Raw genomic sequence first — 19,187 nt, 5'->3', positions numbered from 1 at the left:
GAAACCAGTCCCACAGTATTTATAATTGTGAAGGGGTTTGATTTGTAGTCACTTTGAATTTCAGGTGCCCATGAGCCCTGGTGGCGCAAAGGTTAAACGCCTGGGTGGTAACCAAAAAGCTGGTGGTCTGAACCCACCCAGTTGCTCCAAGGGAGAAAAACCTGGTGATCTGCTCCCCCAAAGATTACAGCCTAGAAAACCCTGAGAGGCAGTTCCCCCACATGGGGTTTCTGTGAATCGAAAATCATTTCAACAGCATCTAACAGAAACAACATAGTATATTCCAATGGAAAAATCAGTAGGCAGTTGGAAATATAGGTGGTTGGGAATACAGTCTAGAAGAGAGGCTAGCATTGAAGAGAGTGATTTAGCAGTCTCTGGAAAATGGTTGGTTGGAGCCCTTGGAGTGGGATAAGGCCACCCAAAGGGAGTGTAGAAGAAGAAAAGGGCAAAGGAGAAGGAGCCAATCAAGCTGACTTGGGGAGAAGAAACTTAAAGGAGAAGAGAGCAGTGTATTAGAAACCTAGAGAGAAGAAAGTTCAAGGAAATAGAGGGTAACTTTGTCATTTGCCACAAAGATTAAGTAGAGTGAAGATGAAAAATTTGGCAGAAGTTATATTACACTGGCTTAGGTTTTTAGACTGTTATTTTCTCTAAAACAGTGAAGCAGATCTTTTTCATCTTTGATTGCCAGTTCTTAGTCTAAAATAAGAACTAAAAAAAAAGTTTATTGAATGGATGAGTGAGGAATGAGAGAGTAATGATGATAGCCTGAGGGGAGGTAGGATCATAGGACATTCTGTATTCATTCTTCAGACTGGTGGAAACTTGGGTATATTGGTAAGTCCAGTGTAAGGAATTTATGGCGAAAAAGCTATTGAAGACAGTATAAACCAAACCATTTGCCATCAAATCGATTCCAACTCATGGTGATCCCATGTGTTTCAGAATGGAACTGTACTCCATAGGGTTTTCAATGGCTGTGATTTTTCAGAAGTAGATGGACAGGTCTTTGTACCTAGGAGCCTCTGGGTGGATTCAAACCACCAACCTATCAGTTACTGGCTGAACACATTAACCATTTCTACCACCCAGGAAATCTTGAAAGGTGTAGGTAGAAGATTATATACACAGCAAATTCCAGGGGAAGAGTTAGGAATGGAATCTGGGGCATGGATAGGATAATTGCCAATGAAAAATGAGGACCAACCCTCTTCCTCATCAGCAGGAGGAAGGGAATTATGGGTTAGGATACTGATAAGTTAGGGAGTGAAGAGGAAGGGAGATGACGGAGTTTAAATCTGCTTATTTTCCCACTCAAGTGGGAGTTTAAGTCATCTGCTGAGAGTGTACTTGACAGAAATAGCATTAGGGAGGCTGAGGTGGAGAGTTAAGGTTCAGCTCAACCACCTGGTGATCAGGAAGGAGAGCTGACCAGGAACAAGCAAAATGGTTGCTTAGCAGTGCTGAGATTCACCTGTGTTAAAAGGTGTAAACTTTTACTGCCACTGTGTGTGTGTATGTGTTCATTTGTGCTTGGGAGCCCAGTCATGGAAGCATGGAAAGCTGTTTTTCTGAGTTGCTGGTTGGCAAGGTAGGTGTGGCAGAACAAGGGAATATGAGGCATTTAGAGCATTGGTAAGTGTTGCTGAAATTGTTGGCCATGGTATCCAGTTCAGGTAGGGAAAGAGTAAATCAAGGAAAGGACTAATACACTGGGAGAAAGGGTATTAAAAAAATGTAATTACTTTATTAATGGTCTACTGTAGAGAAGCCTATGCAATCGTTGTTGTGGTCGTTAGGTGCCGTTGAGTCAGTTCCGACTCGTAGCGGCCCTATGCACAACAGAAGGAAACACTGCCCAGTCCTGAGCCATCCTTACAATTGTTATGCTTGAGCTCATTGTTGCAGCCACTCCAGGGACTGATTGCTCCTAACAACGTGTCCAAAGCATGTAAGATGCAGTCTCGCCATCCTTGCTTCTAAGGAGCATTCTGGTTGTACTTCTAAGACAGATTTGTTCGTTCTTTTGGCAGTCCATGGTATATTCAATATTCTTCGCCAACACCACAATTCAAAGGTGTCAGCTCTTCTTTGGTCTTCCTTATTCATTGTCCAGCTTTCACATGCATGCGATGCGATTGAAAATACCATGACTTCGGTCAGGTGCACCTTAGTCTTCAGGGTGACATCTTTGCTCTTCCACACTTTGAAGAGGTCCCTTTGCAGCAGATTTGCCCAATACAACATCTTTTGATTTCTTGACTGCTGTTTCCATGGCTGTTGATTGTGGATCCAAGTAAAATGAAATCCTTGGCAACTTCAATCTTTTCTCTGTTTATCATGATATTGCTCATTGGTCCAGTTGTGAGGATTTTTGTTTTCTTTATGTTGAGGTGTAATCCATACTGAAGGCTGTGGTCTTTGATCTTCATTAGTAAGTGCTTCAAGTCCTCTTGACTTTCAGCAAGCAAGGTTGTGTCATCTGCATAACGCAGGTTGTTAATGAGTTTTCCTCCAATCTTGATGCCCTGTTCTTCATATAGTCCAGCTTCTCGTATTATTTGTTCAGCATACAGATTAAATGGGTGTGGTGAAAGAATACAACCCTGACGCACACTTTTCCTGACTTTAAACCAGTCAGTATCCCCTTGTTCTGTCCAAACAACTGCCTCTTGATCTACGTAAAGGTTCCTCATGAACACAATTAAATGTTCTGGAATTCCCATTCTTTGCAGTGTTATCCATAGTTTGTTCTGATCCACATAGTCAAATGCCTTTGCATAATCAATAAAACACAGGTAAACATCCTTCTGGTATTCTCTGCTTTCAGCCAAGATCCATCTGACATCAGCAATGATGATATCCGTGGTTACACGTCCTCTTCTGAAACCGACCTTAATTTCTGGAAGTTCCCTGTCGATATACTGCTGCAGCTGTTTTTGAATAGTCTTCAGCATGTGATGTTAACAATATTTTTCTATAATTTCCACATTTGGTTGGATCACCTTTCTTGGGAATAGGCATAAATATGGATCTCTTCCAATCAGTTGGCCAGGAAGCTGTCTTCCATATTTCTTGGCATAGATGAGTGAGCACCTCCAGCACTGCATCTGTTTGTTGAAACATCTCAATTGATATTCCATCAATTCCTGGAGCCTTGTTTTTCGCCACTGCCTTCAGAGCAGCTTGGACTTCTTCCTTCAGTGCCATCAGTTCCTGATCATATGCCACCTCTTGAAATGGTTGAATATTGACTAATTCTTTTTGATATAATGACTCTGTGTATTCCTGCCATCTTCTTTTGATGCTTCCTGCATCATTTAATATTTCCCCCATGGAATCCTTTACTATTGCAACTCGAGGCTTGAATTTTTTCTTCAGTTCTTTCAGCTTGAGAAACGCCGAGCATGTTCCTCCCTTTTGGTTTTCCATCTCCAGCTCTTTGCACATGTCATTATAATACTTTATTTTGTCTTCTCGAGAGGCCCTTTGAAATCTTCTGTTCAGTTCTTTTACTTCATGAATTTTTCCTTTTGCTTTAGCTGCTCGATGCTTAAGAGCAAGTTTCAGAGTCTCCTGTGACATCCACCTTGGTCTTTTCTTTCTTTCCTGTCTTTTCAGTGAACTCTTGCTTTCTTCATGGATGATGTCCTTGATGTCATTCCACAACTCGTCCGGTCTTCGGTCACTAGTGTTCAATGCATCAAATCTGTTCTTCAGATGATCTCTAAATTCAGGTGGGATATACTCAAGGTCATATTTTGGCTCTCGTGGACTTGCTCTGATTTTCTTCAGTTTCAGCTTGAACTTGCATATGAGCAATTGATGGTCTGTTCCACAGTCGGCCCCTGGCCTTGCTCTGACTGATGATATTGAGCTTTTCCATCGTCTCTTTCCACAGATGTAGTCAGTTTGATTTACGTGTGTTCCATCTGGCAAGGTCCATGTGTATAGTTGCTGTTTGTGTTGGTGAAAGAAAGTATTTGCAATGAAGAAGTCGTTGGTCTTGCAAAATTCTATCATTCGATCTCCAGCACTGTTTCTGTCACCAAGGCCATATTTTCCAACTACTGATCCTTCTTTGTTTCCAGCTTTCACATTCGAATCGCCAGTAATTACCAATGCATTTTGATTGCATGTTTGATCAATTTCAGACTGCAGCAGCTGATAAAAATCTTCTGTTTCTTCATCTTTGGCCCTAGTGGATGGTGTGTAAATTTGAATAATAGTTGTATTAACTGGTCTTCCTTGTAGGCGTATGGATATTATCCTATCCCTGACAGTGTTGTACTTCAGGATAGATCTTGAAACGTTCTTTTTGATGATGAACGTAATACCATTCCTCTTCAAGTTGTCATTCCCAGCATAGTAGACTATATGATTGTCCAATTCAAAATGGCCAGTACCAATCCATTTCAGCTCACTACTGCCTAGGATATCGATGCTTATGTGTTCCATTTCATTTTTGACGATTTCCAATTTTCCTAGATTCATACTTTATACAATCCAGGTTCCGATTATTAATGGATGTTTGCAGCTGTTTCTTCTCATTTTAAGTCGTGCCACATCAGCAAATGAAGGTCCCGAAAGCTTTACTCCATCCACGTCATTAAGGCCGACTCTACTTTGAGGAGGCAGCTCTTCCCCAGTCATCTTTTGAGTGCCTTCCAACCTGGGGAGCTTATATTCCAGCACTATATCAGACAATGTTCCGCTGCTATTCATAAGGTTTTCACTGGCTAATGCTTTTCAGAAGTAGACTGCCGGGTCCTTCTTCCTAGTCTGTCTTAGTCTGGAAGCTCAGCTGAAACCTGTCCTCCATGGGTGACCCTGCTGGTATCTGAATACTGGTGGCATAGCTTCCAGCATCACAGCAACACACAAGCCCCCACAGTACAACAAACTGGCAGACACGTGTGGGATACAGTCATTAAAAAAAAACCAGTCATCAGAATCATAAAAGTAAGGTATATTTGCTGAAGGTCTCAGGCCGGAAAACAGACTTAGGAATGAATATTATAATTGGTACCACACTGAGTTAATACGTTTTAGCTATTGTTGTTGTTATGTGCTGTCAAGTCGTTTCTGACTTATGGCGACCCTATAAGACAGAGTAGAACTGCCCCAAAGTGTTTCCAAGCAGCAGCTGGTGGATTTGAACTGCCATCCTTTGGTTAGGAGCCAAGCTCTTAACCATTGAGCCACCAGGGTTCTGTTCTGGGTTATAATACATTCTGCTTTTGGTGGACTAATCATAATTGGTGTAGGTGGCCTCTGTTTCCTATGACACTTAATTAAATCAGTGGAGTTGGAGTCCTATGTACAAGAAAGACCTGGGCTGGAATAAATGAGAGTGTGGTCATTTTTCCATATTATTCTCTTTTACATACCGTTATGGATTGAATTGTGTCCCCCCAAAGCTTGTCCCCCCAAAGTGACTAGGATATGATTGCCAGTATTGTGTGATTGTCCATCATTTTGTCATCTGATGTGATCTTCCTTTGTGTTATAAATCCTACCTCTATGATGTTAATGAAGCAGGATTAGAGGCAGTTGTGTTAATGAGGCCGGACTCAGTCTACAAGATTAGGTTATATCTTGAGTCAGTCTCTTTTGACTTATCAAAGAGAAGTGAGCAGTGAGATGGGAGACCTCACTATCACCAAGCAAGAAGAGCCAGGATCATGCATCTGGGGTCTCTGCCCTGAGATGCTCCTTGACCAGAGGAGGATTGATGAGTAGGATCTTTCTCCAAAGCAGACAGAGAGAGAGAGCTCCAGCCTTTCCCTGAAGCTGGCGTCCTGAATTTCGACTTCTAACCTCCTAGACTGTGAGAGAATAAATTTCTCTTTGTTAAAACCATCCACTTGTGGTATTTGTTACAGCAGCAAGATACTCCCTATCAACTGTAAATTATTTGTCTGCTTTACTCTTTCTTGATTTCTTCCCTCTCTCCTTTCTTTCTTTTATAAAACCTGAATCTCATTAACAGGAGCTTAATCAGGTCTGATTTGATACTTTATCTGAGAAGATGACAAGTGTATGTAGAGTTTAATTTTCAGTCATCATCAACAGCAGCAGCTGCTTTATCACACTGAGTGCTTCCTGTGTGCCAGGGACTGTTTTAAACGTTTGACATGCATTGATTTGCTTAATCCTCAAACAACCCTGTGACAGAGCCACATTTTACAGATGGAGAAACTGAGGCACAGAGAGAGAAATTAACTTGCACAAGATCACAAAACTAGTAAGTCACTCTCAGTGGCAAATCACTGGTAGCATCTTTAACCTAATATAATTGATTTAAGATGATAGTATTGTTGCTGAGTGGAAACTCTAGGTTTTGCTCAGTGTGACTCATCTCAGCCAATAAACAAGAGGCCAAGATAGGAGATTTGAAAAGTACCTTTATTTCATTGTACAAGGAAAGGAACAGTCGGTGCTGCTGCCTCCAAGACTGCTCATTGAAAGGTTAATTTTATTGGGTTTACAAGCAGGAAGTTCATACAAGTTACATCTGCAACATTCTTAATCATACTACAGAGGCACAATGGAGTTTACATACAACTTCATGTATTGCATGTTCAGAAGGTGGTGGTTAAACTCCACCCAAAGGTGGGGATGTTACTATGTATGAGGTACTTAATGAACTGAAAGGTTATCCAGAATGTCAGCGTGGCACCTAAACCAGTTTCTGCCAGTTTCCTCTAGTTCGGGGCAACAGTTTAAAAAAAAGGGAACCAGGATATTAATGTAAAGCCAGTCAAGCAAGGGAACTAGGATGTTAATGTAAAGCTACTGGACATGCTAAGCAGGCTGCTTGAGGCACTGGAATTTTCTGTAGCCTGGGGACCTCCATCTTAGCGTTCCTTACTTTTCACCGTCTACATAAAATAAAAGAGAATGATCATTAGAATTCATGAGGAAAATATGATCTGAGACTTTCATAAATCTCCAGAATTCCCTGGCTTTCTCTTATGCACATTTTCTGTCAAGAGGCAGGCATGTCCTAACATTTCCCCTGAATTTTCCCTTAATTAATGAGCATTTTCAGCCTTGGTTAGAGCATTCCCTGAAATGGTTTCATGAGTCACATTTTTATATTTCCATGTAGAATATATGGTAGATGTCTTAGTGAGTGTGAGATATCACCAAATCTGACATTCTCTTTCAGAGCTTCTCTTAGAACCCATTACTTCCTTAGAACCTCTTCACTTTTCCTTTTTAATCACTGTTTAGTAGCCATAGCTCTTAACGACTACGCCACCAGGGTTTCCATACCTTATCAGTGGAAATTTTCTTTGAGGCAGCCGTCTCCGAATAACGTTTTATTTTCACATCAAAGTTATACACATTAAGAAGCTAAGAAAAATAAAGCCACGCCAAGTATCCAAAGCTGGGCTATGTGCTAGGGCCACTTGCCAGCTTTTTGAGTCATGTTTTCACAGAGACTCATGAGGTACCCAATGCAAATTTGGTTTCCCAGAAAAATTAAAAATTGTTACATGTCATGGCTTTTGGAGTTGTTTGCTAATGGTTGACAACCATGAATCTTTGTATCCTAAGATTCTAGTCTAGAGCAGGGGCCGCAAACTACAGCCCAAGGGTCAGATGTGGCCTGCCATCTGGTTTTGTAAATATAGTTTTATTGGAACATAGACCTGCTCATTTATTTACATTCTGCCAATGGCTGCTTTTATGCTGTAACAGCAGAGTTGAGAAACTGCGACAGAGATTGTATGGCCCACAAACCTAAAATATTTACTGATATGGCCTTTTTACAGAAAATGTTTGCTAACTCTTGCTCTAGAGCATATTACTTTTAGAAGAGTAGGATATGACCTTAGCATGTTTACGGTGCTTTAGAGTTGATGGAGTTCTTATTTTGGAGAAATAAAACATTTTCTTTATCCCCAGAGAAATACATGTCAATTTGAACCAAGTTAGATATAAACAAAAAAATTCTGAAGATTTGCTTAGATCAGATAAATATAACAGATTGAAAAAAATTATGTTTTGTGTTCAGTAAACTAGTTTTAGTTTATTAGCATACTGGCTATATCTTCTTTTACTTGAATCATGTTCCTGAAAAAATTAATATTTATCTTCCCATCGAGTATGTAGATAAGACAAGAAATATGTGATACTGTATGTGTTTGCTTTCTGTCCTGCCAGGTATAACTTCTGATGTAGGTTGCCCTGTCTTCCTTCCTTCCTGGGCTGCTGATGTGTGTGGTCTTCCCAAGTTCTTTCTTGTCTCCCCGAAGCTTAATCATGGGACTCCCCTGCTCTGAACTCCATTCCTGGTTCTGCACAACCCACACAGTGAAATCTCGTCTTTCACCAGCACTGAAAACCTTCCACACTGCTCCATACCTCCTCTATCCTCACCTCCCCATTTTCTTTTCTGTTCCCTACGCTGGGCACAGGAACTACAGCCTATACTTTCCCACTTTTTGGTTTTCATGCACTCATCTCATTGTTTTAAATGCCTTTATTCATCTTTGCTTGTCCATTTCCTGCCCAATTCTATCATCTTTTAAATGCCTACTCCTTCGAGCAACTTCCTCCGATCTGCTTCACACCCAACCCACAAACTCCTTCATGTTTTCATGCCATGTATATCCAGAGCACATTTTTCTGCCTTTATCACTTAAACAGATTATTCATGTACCCTTTCTTGTTATCTCTATGGCTAAACTCTAAATTTCTTAATAGCAAGAACCTTATTTTTATTGTTTATTACATTTCTACATCCCCTTTTTTGCCTGGATTTGATGCTTGTACACAATAAGCGTACAATTGACCTGTCGTTCAATGAATGAATCAGTCAGTAATGACAGATATGACAACTCTGGTATGTTATTTTAGTTGGTGAATTTTAGTTGTCTTGCTATATAGTAGCATAAGGAGATTAGTTATATTTCCAAGGTTAGAAGTCTTATTACCTGTTATACTCTTCAGTCATTGACAAGAAAGCCACCAGTAATTGCAACAGTGACTGGAGATTGAGATTTGCATCTTCGAAAAGTTACCTCAGCACAACCTTGTCTCTAAAAACTCTATTGGGTTGTGCACTAAAACTGTATTCTCTAGGGACTTAGACACAGTGCAGAAACCCTCAGTGCATTTGGAATTGTCAAAGGGAGGGGGAGAAAAATCAATTTCTTATCTAAACATTGCTGCCAGAGCAAAAAAGGAAAACAATTCCTTTCCACCAACTAAGGCAGTTTAGTGGAGGCAGTAGACAAAGTAAGCAAGTTTCTGAAGGTCTTATACCATGTCTTGTGCTACAGTTTTCTGGAAAAGCAACTTAGGATATTTCATTAAGACCAGTTCTTTGTGAAAATGGTGTTAGCATTGAAGCAAAACCACGGGCCCCATATACACAGAAAATACATATGTTTTCATCTCTTTATTTTTGTTGTGAAATGGGCTTTGCTACTACCTTTGTATAAATACTCTCCTGGTTGTTATTGTCTTTACTGTTTTAAGAATCTTTCCCTCATTATTTTATAGAATGATGGTGCTTGCTTTCTCTTGTCTTGATTTTGCATTATGCATTTACTTGGTAGCTACACGGGACGATCTAGTCTTGAGTTGAGTACATCGTGGTCTGTGATGGGCTTGAATAAGAAATGAGTGGGAATGTGTGGGGAATACTAGACTAGAACATGGTGTGTAGTGGGCAGAATTCAGGTCGTGGGAGGGTTAGTCACAGCTTACAGGAAAAATGCTGTTGCTTCCTGAGTGAGCCATGCAGAAGGAACCTCTGCCAAATCACAGGTCTCCTCTGAGTGAGAGTTCCCAGAGACTCCTTCACCAGAACTAGTTGGTGCGGGTGACTTTATTTCTAATCAGCCTTTACAAACTTTGCAGCATCCAATTTATTATGGTTAATTAATGGAGGAGGGTCAGTTAAGTTCTTTTTGGTCTGCAAGAGGATATCTTTAAATTGGAACGTGATTCCTTTGGTAAACATGTGTTGATAAAAATTGGATATACTGGTAAAAAAAATCAATTTTTGTTATAGTTTAAAAATAAACTCTTCAAGTTTTTTTTTTTTTTAATTAGAACTGTAAGAATTAATCTTCAGTGTATTTTGTCATAAGGAATTCAGTATATTTTGTCACAGGAGCAATCAGGCCTGACCTTTAGAAGCTTATTACCTTTAGACTTCTGCCCAGCACACAGCTTATGTGCAAGGTAAACCAAGACCCTCTACAGTTTCTTAATTAAAGTAAGGTTTAGTTACCTACTTGATGAGCTTCCTGATTTTCAAATAGGACTTAATATATTAGTAACCTGGCAACTTGGAATTCAAAAGTGAAGGTGCAAATTTTTCTATCCTAATCAATACTTTGAAGCTGACTTAAAACAAATATTTTTAATATTCCTGGCCTGAATAATTACCAGAGATGATTGATTACATCTGAACCATGTAAAATAGTATGACAAGTTGTAACCTGGAGCGGTCTGCACTGTACTTTATCTTGATTATTGTCTTTTTGAAGGTTGTACAGAATGTCCGTATGAACATTGATTATAGCCTGAGAACAAACTAAAACCTATAATCTGACATTACACTCTTACAGTGTGAAAATACACACTTTTGTGCTTTTTATAGCAAAATGGACAATAATAGATGAGTTCCTTACAGAATACATGGAAGCAGAAATCTTGCGAATTTCAGTTTTAGTTCTCAAACCTACTGTGTACAGGGGACTAAAATCTGGTCCCTGTTTCCTAAGCTTGCCCAGGTAAGCTGGCAGGAGAGACAAAAGGTGTGAGTGAAGTAGTGAAAATGTTTTTTCTTTAGTGTTTTAATATTAGGGAGAATATATTTTCTCATTTGTTTTAATATAGCTGTATTAAAAAACTTAAGCTGTCATTAATCTCTAGTCCTTGAAAAATGGTGCAGGCTCTGTTCAAAATATAGCTGAGCAGCCTGTTCTGCTCTTAAACATAACAAACACCCCAATACCTTACAACATATTTTCACTTATTCGAAATAGGCGATTGAGAGCTTGACATGGCTAATGCCATAAGGATGCCCTAAGTAATCTCTAAACATTTTTTAATTGCACCAGCTGCACTGGTCTCCTCCAATGGGATGCGGAGCTATCTTAGCTCCTGTGGCCTTGATGTCTCCTTTCTTTGTTCTCTTAAGAAATGGCCTTCAGCCTGCAAACCGACAAGAAGGTTTGCTTTCTTGCTCCCTATCTTAGCCACAGTAGACTTGGCAAAACAGCCCCACTAGCCGAGAAATTCTTTTGAGAGTTTTTCAGCCTGTTATAAATATACTGATTAGAGTCCAAGGTGCCTGACATGTTTATCTTTAGTTTAATAAAGAGTTTTTGTAGTTGTTTTGTGATGTATAAGACCATCTGTAGACTACGTGCTCAAAACATTAGGTAACCCTGATCTTTCCCATATAAAATCCTCCCATCAACCCTTTAGGGCAGACAGAATTTGGGAGAAATTTAACCCCCTCTGTCTCTTGAATACCGGTATTCAATAAAGCCCTCTTACTGCTTACCTCCTCCTGTCTCAGTATTGGCTTTGCGGTAGGTGGCTTGAACCCGCAATTTACTTACGGTAACATGAGTAAGCGCATATAACTGTAAGACTAGGACAGCCTCCCAAGAGTAGAATGGACCAAAAATACCATGTGAGATGAAAAGCTGCTTTCTAACTAGAAAGATCAGCAAAAAAGTTGGGAGTTGTGGTTTCATACTGCATTTTGAAGGACGTGGTTGCTATGGGCCAGAATCGATTAGACAGCAGCGGGTTTGTTTTTTGTTGTTGTTTTTTAATAGGGCAAAGACTGTGGGAGAAAGATAAGAGTGAAACAGAAGAGGGCTCCTTTCCCCACGAATCTGGTTTATGTAGGCTGGAGACTAGGACATACACAGTGTGTGTGATGTGGGAGGAAGAGGAATTCCTTAGGTATGTCTAGCAAGATTGGCCCTGTCCTCTCCCTCCCTTCTCTGCTTCTTAGTGGGGGAAATAAAGGGAAGCAGAGGAAACCTTAATCTTACCCCTGACCCATTGGACCATTGCTGTCAAGTCCATTCTGACTCATAGCTACCCTGTAGGACAGAGTAGAACTGCCCCATGGGGCTTCCAAGGCTGTAATCTTTACAAAAGCTGACCGGGACTTTTTTTTTCTCCCTTGGAGCTGATAGTGGGTTCAAACTGTTGACCTTTCGATTAGCAGCCAGTGCGTAACCACTGCACCACCAGGGCTACTTCTTACTCCCAGTCCTCTATTTTCTTTTTCCATCTCACTTTGCTGTTTTAGGGTAAAACTAGGGAAGAGGAATGGGGGTGGGAGTGGGGAAGAATTTTCCTCTCTCTCATCTTCCTTTTTCCGTGTCCTCTCCTTTTTCAAAGCTTGGCCTAGTCTACCATAGGAAAGAGTAAGGAAGGGGGCCGGTGAGTTTCTGTACCTGACCATTCATGTTCAGTCTGACTATAGTTACATGAGAGTATAGATTGAGTAGTGTTTGGGAAAAACAAAAAGATAAACTGCTGAGCATACAGAAATAATCCTGATAGACCCTAACCTTAGGTCTTCTGTGTCAGCATCATAATCATCAATTTTATTTAGGACATGTAAGATGCGTACATAGGGGAGTTTTTTTAAATGTGTTTTTGAAGAGGGAGGGTTTAGAAGAAGCTTGTTTTGCAAAAAGATAGTACTTCAGGAACAACATGATGCTGGCTAGACATCAATTGTTTACACTTTAAGTGAGTCACATAGTCTTTTGGGAAAAAACCACATATATACTTTGTTTTTTTCTTTCACCATAAGTAAAGAAAAAAAGAGAGCGAGAAGAAGAAAAACTAAAATACAGTAAAAGGACAGGCTTTGAAAACATCAAAGCTACCTTGTGAATATGTCAATAAATGATCCTGCTAGAGAGGTTTATGGCCAGAAGATAAACACTGCTGTTGTGTTTCAGGATGATTGCTTGTCTGGTTTTTCTTTTTAAAGAAAAGTGAAGATATTTCATTTTCTCATAAAATACTGGTTCTTTGCCTTCTGTAAAATTATGCCAAGTTGAAAATTGTATTCCCTGATAGTATAATGCACACTTTCTGCTAGAGAATTGTTCTAGGAGCTTGGCAACAATTCTACTCTTGTAAGGCAAATTAGAGACTATTATTGGATCTTTGTCAGGGCACTAGGGATTGTACCTATGTGATGAAACTACTTCATACTTTATTTTTAAAAACTCAGTTTTGAGTTTACATTTAATTGGAGGGTTAAATGTCGTTCTGGAAAATATACTTTTAGAAAATATTTGTTATATAAATTGAGAGGTTTCTTATCCAAGCTCTGGGTAAGATATAAATTATGAATGTTGCTGGTTGCTGAGCAGTTCAGTGGTTACATCCTTGAGATTACATAAGATTAAGTGAAGTAGGTAAAAAGCTGAAGCACCTTCCCCTGTGAACTTTCTCCTCAAAAGACAACTTGGGAAAAATTTTCTGATTGGCCACAGACCTTCTCCCAGAGGGGCTCATGCATGCAGGCTGTGTAAAGATGCAGTGTGTGACTTTAATCTCTCTTTTTTCAGCTTCTGCTGCTGCTGGAAAACTTCAAGAGAAGGAAATTAAGGAGCCACCCATAATTTGCCCAGATAGCCCCAGAACAGCCAATAGGCCATAGACTGCGTCCCCAAGGAGAAAAGCTGCAGACATCTGAGGATAAACCACTGCGAACAGCTTTTACCATAAAGTCAACCTGGAAGACTTTGACTCCAAGGTACAAGAACATGTTTTGGGTTTTTTCTAAATCATTGCAAAATTGTTTTGAATATTTTTTTTAACAAACCTGTTGCCAGGAAGAAGATGAATTACAACTTCATTTGAGATTCACTTTTACTTTGCTTACTTAAACACTTATTTAAAGGAGTCCCTATTGTGTACAGTAGTGTCGCACATATAACTGATAGAAGTTTTGGGGAGGAGAGAAAAGTACTTTGATACCTCCTTTAGTACTCAAGTTATATATGAAAGCCTCAGGTTTCTGTATTCCTTATGACAGTGTTTTTATGTTATTCGTAAGGAAATAATGTCTTGAGAAACTTTTTCTAGTAACCTGGGATATATTTCAATTCAGTGACATAAGCCTAAATATTTAGTACAAATCGATTTTGCAAACTGGAGAACTGTTAACTTTTACAAGCATAACCTGTGAAATTTTTGGACAAATACACTGCCTGTAGACTTCTTGTTCAAATGTTTGAGTATTAAGAAATAACATTTTAATAACACTAATAATGTGCATTCATACAGAGGGAAAGCATTGGGATCTAAAGGTTACCTACAGATAGGAGAACGTGTTTTGCGCAAGCTTAATACCAAAAGCAGGGTTGGTTTAGGTAGTACTTACAGCAAAAAGTTAGCAAGACAATACCAAGTCCCAGGAAGGTCTTTCTTCGTAACTTTTATATGCATATCAAATCTTAAAATGATATTTAGTAATTCTGGTTATTTTTAGCCATCTCTTAAAAAAAATTTTTTTAAGAAATTCTTTTTTACTATTTTTAAGCATAGGAAGTAGAAAAACATGCAACAATATTTGTTACCTTTTTCTATCTGCAGTTTGACATCATATGGAAATAAGACACTGCTCTCTTCCCTTTTTTGATTGATGAACTTGAAGACCTAAGCTTAAAAATAGCAGAAATGCTACCCTTGCTTCTTTTATATACATACACACACATACATATACAAATCCACCCGTACATGCATGCACACATTCTTAAAATGCATCGTTTTATAAACTTTCATAGTAAATACTTACACAATTGATGGTTTTCTCTTTGTCCTTGAAGTTGAAATGATGAATATGGTACTAGTGATACTTATCATGGTCTCCTTGTCATCTTTGATATTTGTAGTTATTATTTTCAGAGCCACTTGATATACACTCTGTCATCTTAGACCGTTTTGAAAGCTGTGTATTCTCTACCCAAACTCTTATTTGCCCTCGGGGACAGGGGTGGTGGTGGTGGTGATGATGATGATGATGATGGTGATAATAGTTCAGCATATGTAATTTGGGAAAAGCTCCCCAGGGTATTGTGAAACCACCACCACCACTATCCTTTCCTGTGTTCTGGTCCTCTCTGTCCAGCACAAACCATGGTTCAGTAATCTGGCATAATCATTGTTATGTGACAAGTTTTCTGTTTACTACTGCATTATTTAAAATTAAATTACATTTAGAGCAGAGCTAGCAAACTGGTGGCCCATGGGACAAATTTAGACTTCAGTTTTGTTTAACCCATAAGGGTTTTGTTGTTGCTGTTTTTAAATGAGTTAATTGTCAACATTTGACTATCTGGAAACTTCATAAGTCAGATACCAGGCTTCTCTTGGGAGATTAATAATCTGGGAACCATGGTCTTGTTACTATTCTAAGGGCTGAAGTTTTCTAGGCTTTACCATTCCCTAAGTATCTAACCCAACCAGCCATACATACTTATGTTTTCACCTGACCCTTGCAGATGTTTGAGTTCAAGAGTCCTGCTTTGAAGTACGCTTAAGTGTCAATTTCTTCTCGTACTTACTTAAAGTCACACCTATGTACTTTATGCAGAACACTGTTAGTCTTAGCATTTATTATTTTTCAGAAAAATACATGTGCTTTGAGAATAATGTCTCTCTGAGGTTAAGCTGACACTTGCCTATGAAAAAGAAAGACATTAAAAATAAAGTATTCCATTGCTTTTAGTTAGGAGATCTGATTTGCATAAGCGCTAAAGTCTGAGTAGTTCTTCCAGACCTTGAGATTATCGTCTCAGGGTCTGGTGTTTCGTAAACTGAGTTCCGTTGCCTTATAATAATCTGACTGGTTTGGTCCCTTGGAGGTAAAAGAATCCATTGAGTTGGCTTCAATTTTAATGACACCTGTAGTGATTTAGAGCCCATTTTCTAGCCCCTTTCTTATTCTGGTTGCCAGGTTGATAGAGTAGTTGGTATGCTGTGCCATCCACATCTGCAGCACTTCTGACACTGAGAAATGTAGCCATCAGAACTAGGCATACATTCAAGCACGGTGGGTTTTAGTAAATCACAAAACTTTTTCCCCATCCTTGATCATCATATATTGTTTTGTGAGCTAAAATATATACAGTAATATTCCTGTTGATTTGAGCTTAAATCAAACTTTCATATGTTAAAGAGGGCCTTTGTTACCGGACAATGGCCTCGGTTCTTGTCTTCGGGTGTAGGAAAGAATTCAAACACTGAGACAAATAAAGAAAAAAATTTAAATAGTGCCAAGCAAAAGAGTGCCGTCTGTCGAGCAGAGGTTTATTAGCAAGCAGAGGGTTAGTAGTAAAAGTACACTTGAATAGGAAGCATCAGGCGGTCTACTCAGGTAGAGAAAGAATCTGAGTGCCCCATAGTTGTTTTCTTAAGGTTTTATACCCTTCTTGTCTCTTCAGTGTCTCTGTTAACATTTAAAAGCTAGGATAGGACCCCTATGATGACTATTTCCTTGGCTTAAGATTTAATTACCAAGTTGGGGACCTTATCAAGTTAGGGACTTTATCAAGTTAAGGACTTTATCAAATCAAAAAAATTAAGGACCCTTGTAAAGATCATTTCCTTGGCTTAAAGTTTAACTATGTAGGGACCCTCTTATTGAGGAATATCACCACCCCCTGTCTCTTCCTTTGTAGAGACTGTCTTATTGAGGAAGGTCACTCCCTGCCTCTACCTTTGTAGAGACTGTCTTATTGAGGAATGTCACCACTCCCTGCCTCTTCTTCTGTAGGGACTATCTTATTGAGGAATGTCACCACCCCCTGCCTCACCCTCTTCCAGAGTACAAGCTCTCTCCCTCCCCCTTACACCTTGACCACGAAAGTGTTTCAAATCTTAGGGTCCTTATGGGTATAGCATTTCTTTGTGTTAGCTAAACTCAGACATTCATCATTTGATTGTAGTTTACTGAAGAGGGGAAAACTGGCTCTTAACCCCAACCACCCATTTAGTTTTAAACTGGTAGTGATTGTTAGTTAAGCAGATTTCAAGCCTTAGGGCATCCATTTTTAAATGTTGATGTAATCAAGAAAGGAGGCCAGTTGGTTTGGATTTTTATTTCTGGTAGCCTGGTGTCCTTCTGCCTGCATAAAGTAATGGAATCTCTTAGGCTTAGGTCAGTATTGCCCATTATCTCCTGATACTTTACAACAAGCATAGATTAAATATATTGGCGTCCTTTGACTATCAGATCTAAGTTCATGGAAATAAAGTAACTTGAAATTTGTTTCCAGACATTTGCTGAGCTGTGACTTGACTGTATGAGGAAAAAAATTAGACTCTTCTTTCAAAAGGAAATACAGGTGATTGACATCTCTTTTTTTTTTTAATGAAATTTGGGTTTTTTTTTTTTTTTTAGCCCTTTTGTCTCAGAAATTAGACTTTATATGCATTTATACTCAGAAAAGCATACAGAAAGACCCTTAATCTCCTCTTGTTGAAGTTCCTGTAATTAGGTTCACACCCTGTTTCACTTAACACCCTGAGGAAAGGACAGCCAAGACTGACAAAGGGCTTTTTTAATGGCTTAGAAGCCATTATTGGCATGTAAAACGGGTAAAAATGTGAAAAAGGTAAACTCAGGAAATCGGCTAACTAGTCAGCAAATACAATATGGTTAGACACAAACTGGAAGAGGAGAAAGAGTGTCCAATCCTGGCATAGTAAGAAAGCTGACATTAGCCTCCTTTTATCTGCTTCTAGGGTGAGGAAACTTCTCCGTTAGTAGCAAAAGTGGAGAGAATAGCAAAAAGGCTGGCAGGAGTGTTACCATCTTAGCTGTTCTCATTCTTCCCCTCCTTGGCTTTCTTTCCTTCTCATTCTCCCAGATTGAAGGTCTCCTTTGCTCAAAACACACCTAATTCTGAAGAGCTTAAGAGGCCAAGTGAGGTGTCAGAAAGCTGGCCACCTCTTCTCTCCAGGGAAGAGCAGTGAAAAAACTTCTAGTTCCATTTCCTGCATTTGGAAAGAATGGAAACAAAGAACCAGGAAAGAATCCTTGTCTAGAGATAAAAACTGTTAGACCAGCTCTGCCCTATACATTCTCTTTCTCAGTCTGGTAGGTGAGGTTCTAGAAAGATGAGTCACCCAACTGGCTGAAAGACTTAGACCAGCTTTGAAAAAAATAAACTGTACATTAAATGCATATCCAGTAAAAGTGGGAATGAAGAGGTAGTTAAGTGGGAAACAAAAAAATAAATAAATAAGAGTATGCTCTTAATGCCAAACTATTTCATACGTAAATACTAGGGATGGTCTTGATTTTCTTGCTGTTTTTTTTTTGTGTGTGTGTGTATTTTTAAAAATAACATTTAAAAATTTTCTCACTTATAAAAGAGAACAATGTAATAAATTCCCGTTTGCACTCATCCAGATTCGTCTATCCTGTTAACATTTTATTCCAAAGTTAATAGAAGTAGATAATCATGTCATATCCACCCCAACTTAAGTAAGTATCTCTTAAAAATATGGATATTTTCCTACAAAACCATAATGCTGTTGTCACAGCTAACAATTTGAACGTTAATTCATTACATATTCAAATTTCCCTGATTGTTCCAAAATTGTCTTTTTATACTTGGTTTATTTGAATCACATCCAAAAAAGTGCACATGTTTAATTTGGTTTTTGTGACTTTTAAATCTCTTTTTTCCAGACTTGCCCTCTTCCCCGTCCCCCCCTTTTTTAACTCATTTACTTTTAGCGATGCAAAGATTGACCAATGGCTTCAGAGGATAACATCAACCTTTTTCACCTGGTGATTTTACCACCACCAATAACCTTTGCCTGAATCCACTATTTCATTGGAAATTGCAACATGGTGATTTTTATCTAATTCTGTGATTACTTATACTGTACTTATTAGCTTGAATTCTTTTATAATGGTGTATCTTTCATCAACTAAGCATTTGGTGATCCTGAAATACAGTTCATAAAGGAAAAATAGGTGAGTGCTTAATAATTCCCTTTTAGTAGGTAATTTCAAAATAATAAAAAGGTGCTTTTTTTTTTGCAAAGGTGATTTCATGATGCTTATTGTTTGCTTTCTGGGGGAAGGACTCCCTTTTTCCTTGAGTATGATTTAAATTTATGGATTTTCTTTTATACTTGATATGTTT

At 38.9% G+C, this 19,187-nt stretch overlaps 1 protein-coding gene across 12 annotated transcripts in view; it reads left to right on the top strand.

Annotated features, from left to right (window-relative positions):
• The window catches only part of OSBPL6 (oxysterol binding protein like 6), a 238,983-nt gene that overhangs the window by 114,707 nt on the left and 105,089 nt on the right, over positions 1–19,187 (top strand). For 11 of the 12 annotated variants that reach the window (XR_010322283.1, XM_023542814.2, XM_003406197.4 and 8 more), the window contains one exon: positions 13,590–13,777. The gene's annotated coding sequence lies outside the window, so the exon portion shown is untranslated. Of the gene's footprint in view, positions 1–13,589; positions 13,778–17,303; positions 17,373–19,187 lie in introns of all 12 variants that reach the window. The other variant, XM_064286952.1, reaches the window with a different exon arrangement.

This window comes from Loxodonta africana, chromosome 6 (genome assembly GCF_030014295.1).
Source record: "Loxodonta africana isolate mLoxAfr1 chromosome 6, mLoxAfr1.hap2, whole genome shotgun sequence".
NCBI classification, from domain to species: Eukaryota; Metazoa; Chordata; class Mammalia; order Proboscidea; family Elephantidae; genus Loxodonta; species Loxodonta africana.
Note: the sequence above shows the minus strand (reverse complement) of the source record. Positions and strands in the feature narration are given on the sequence as shown.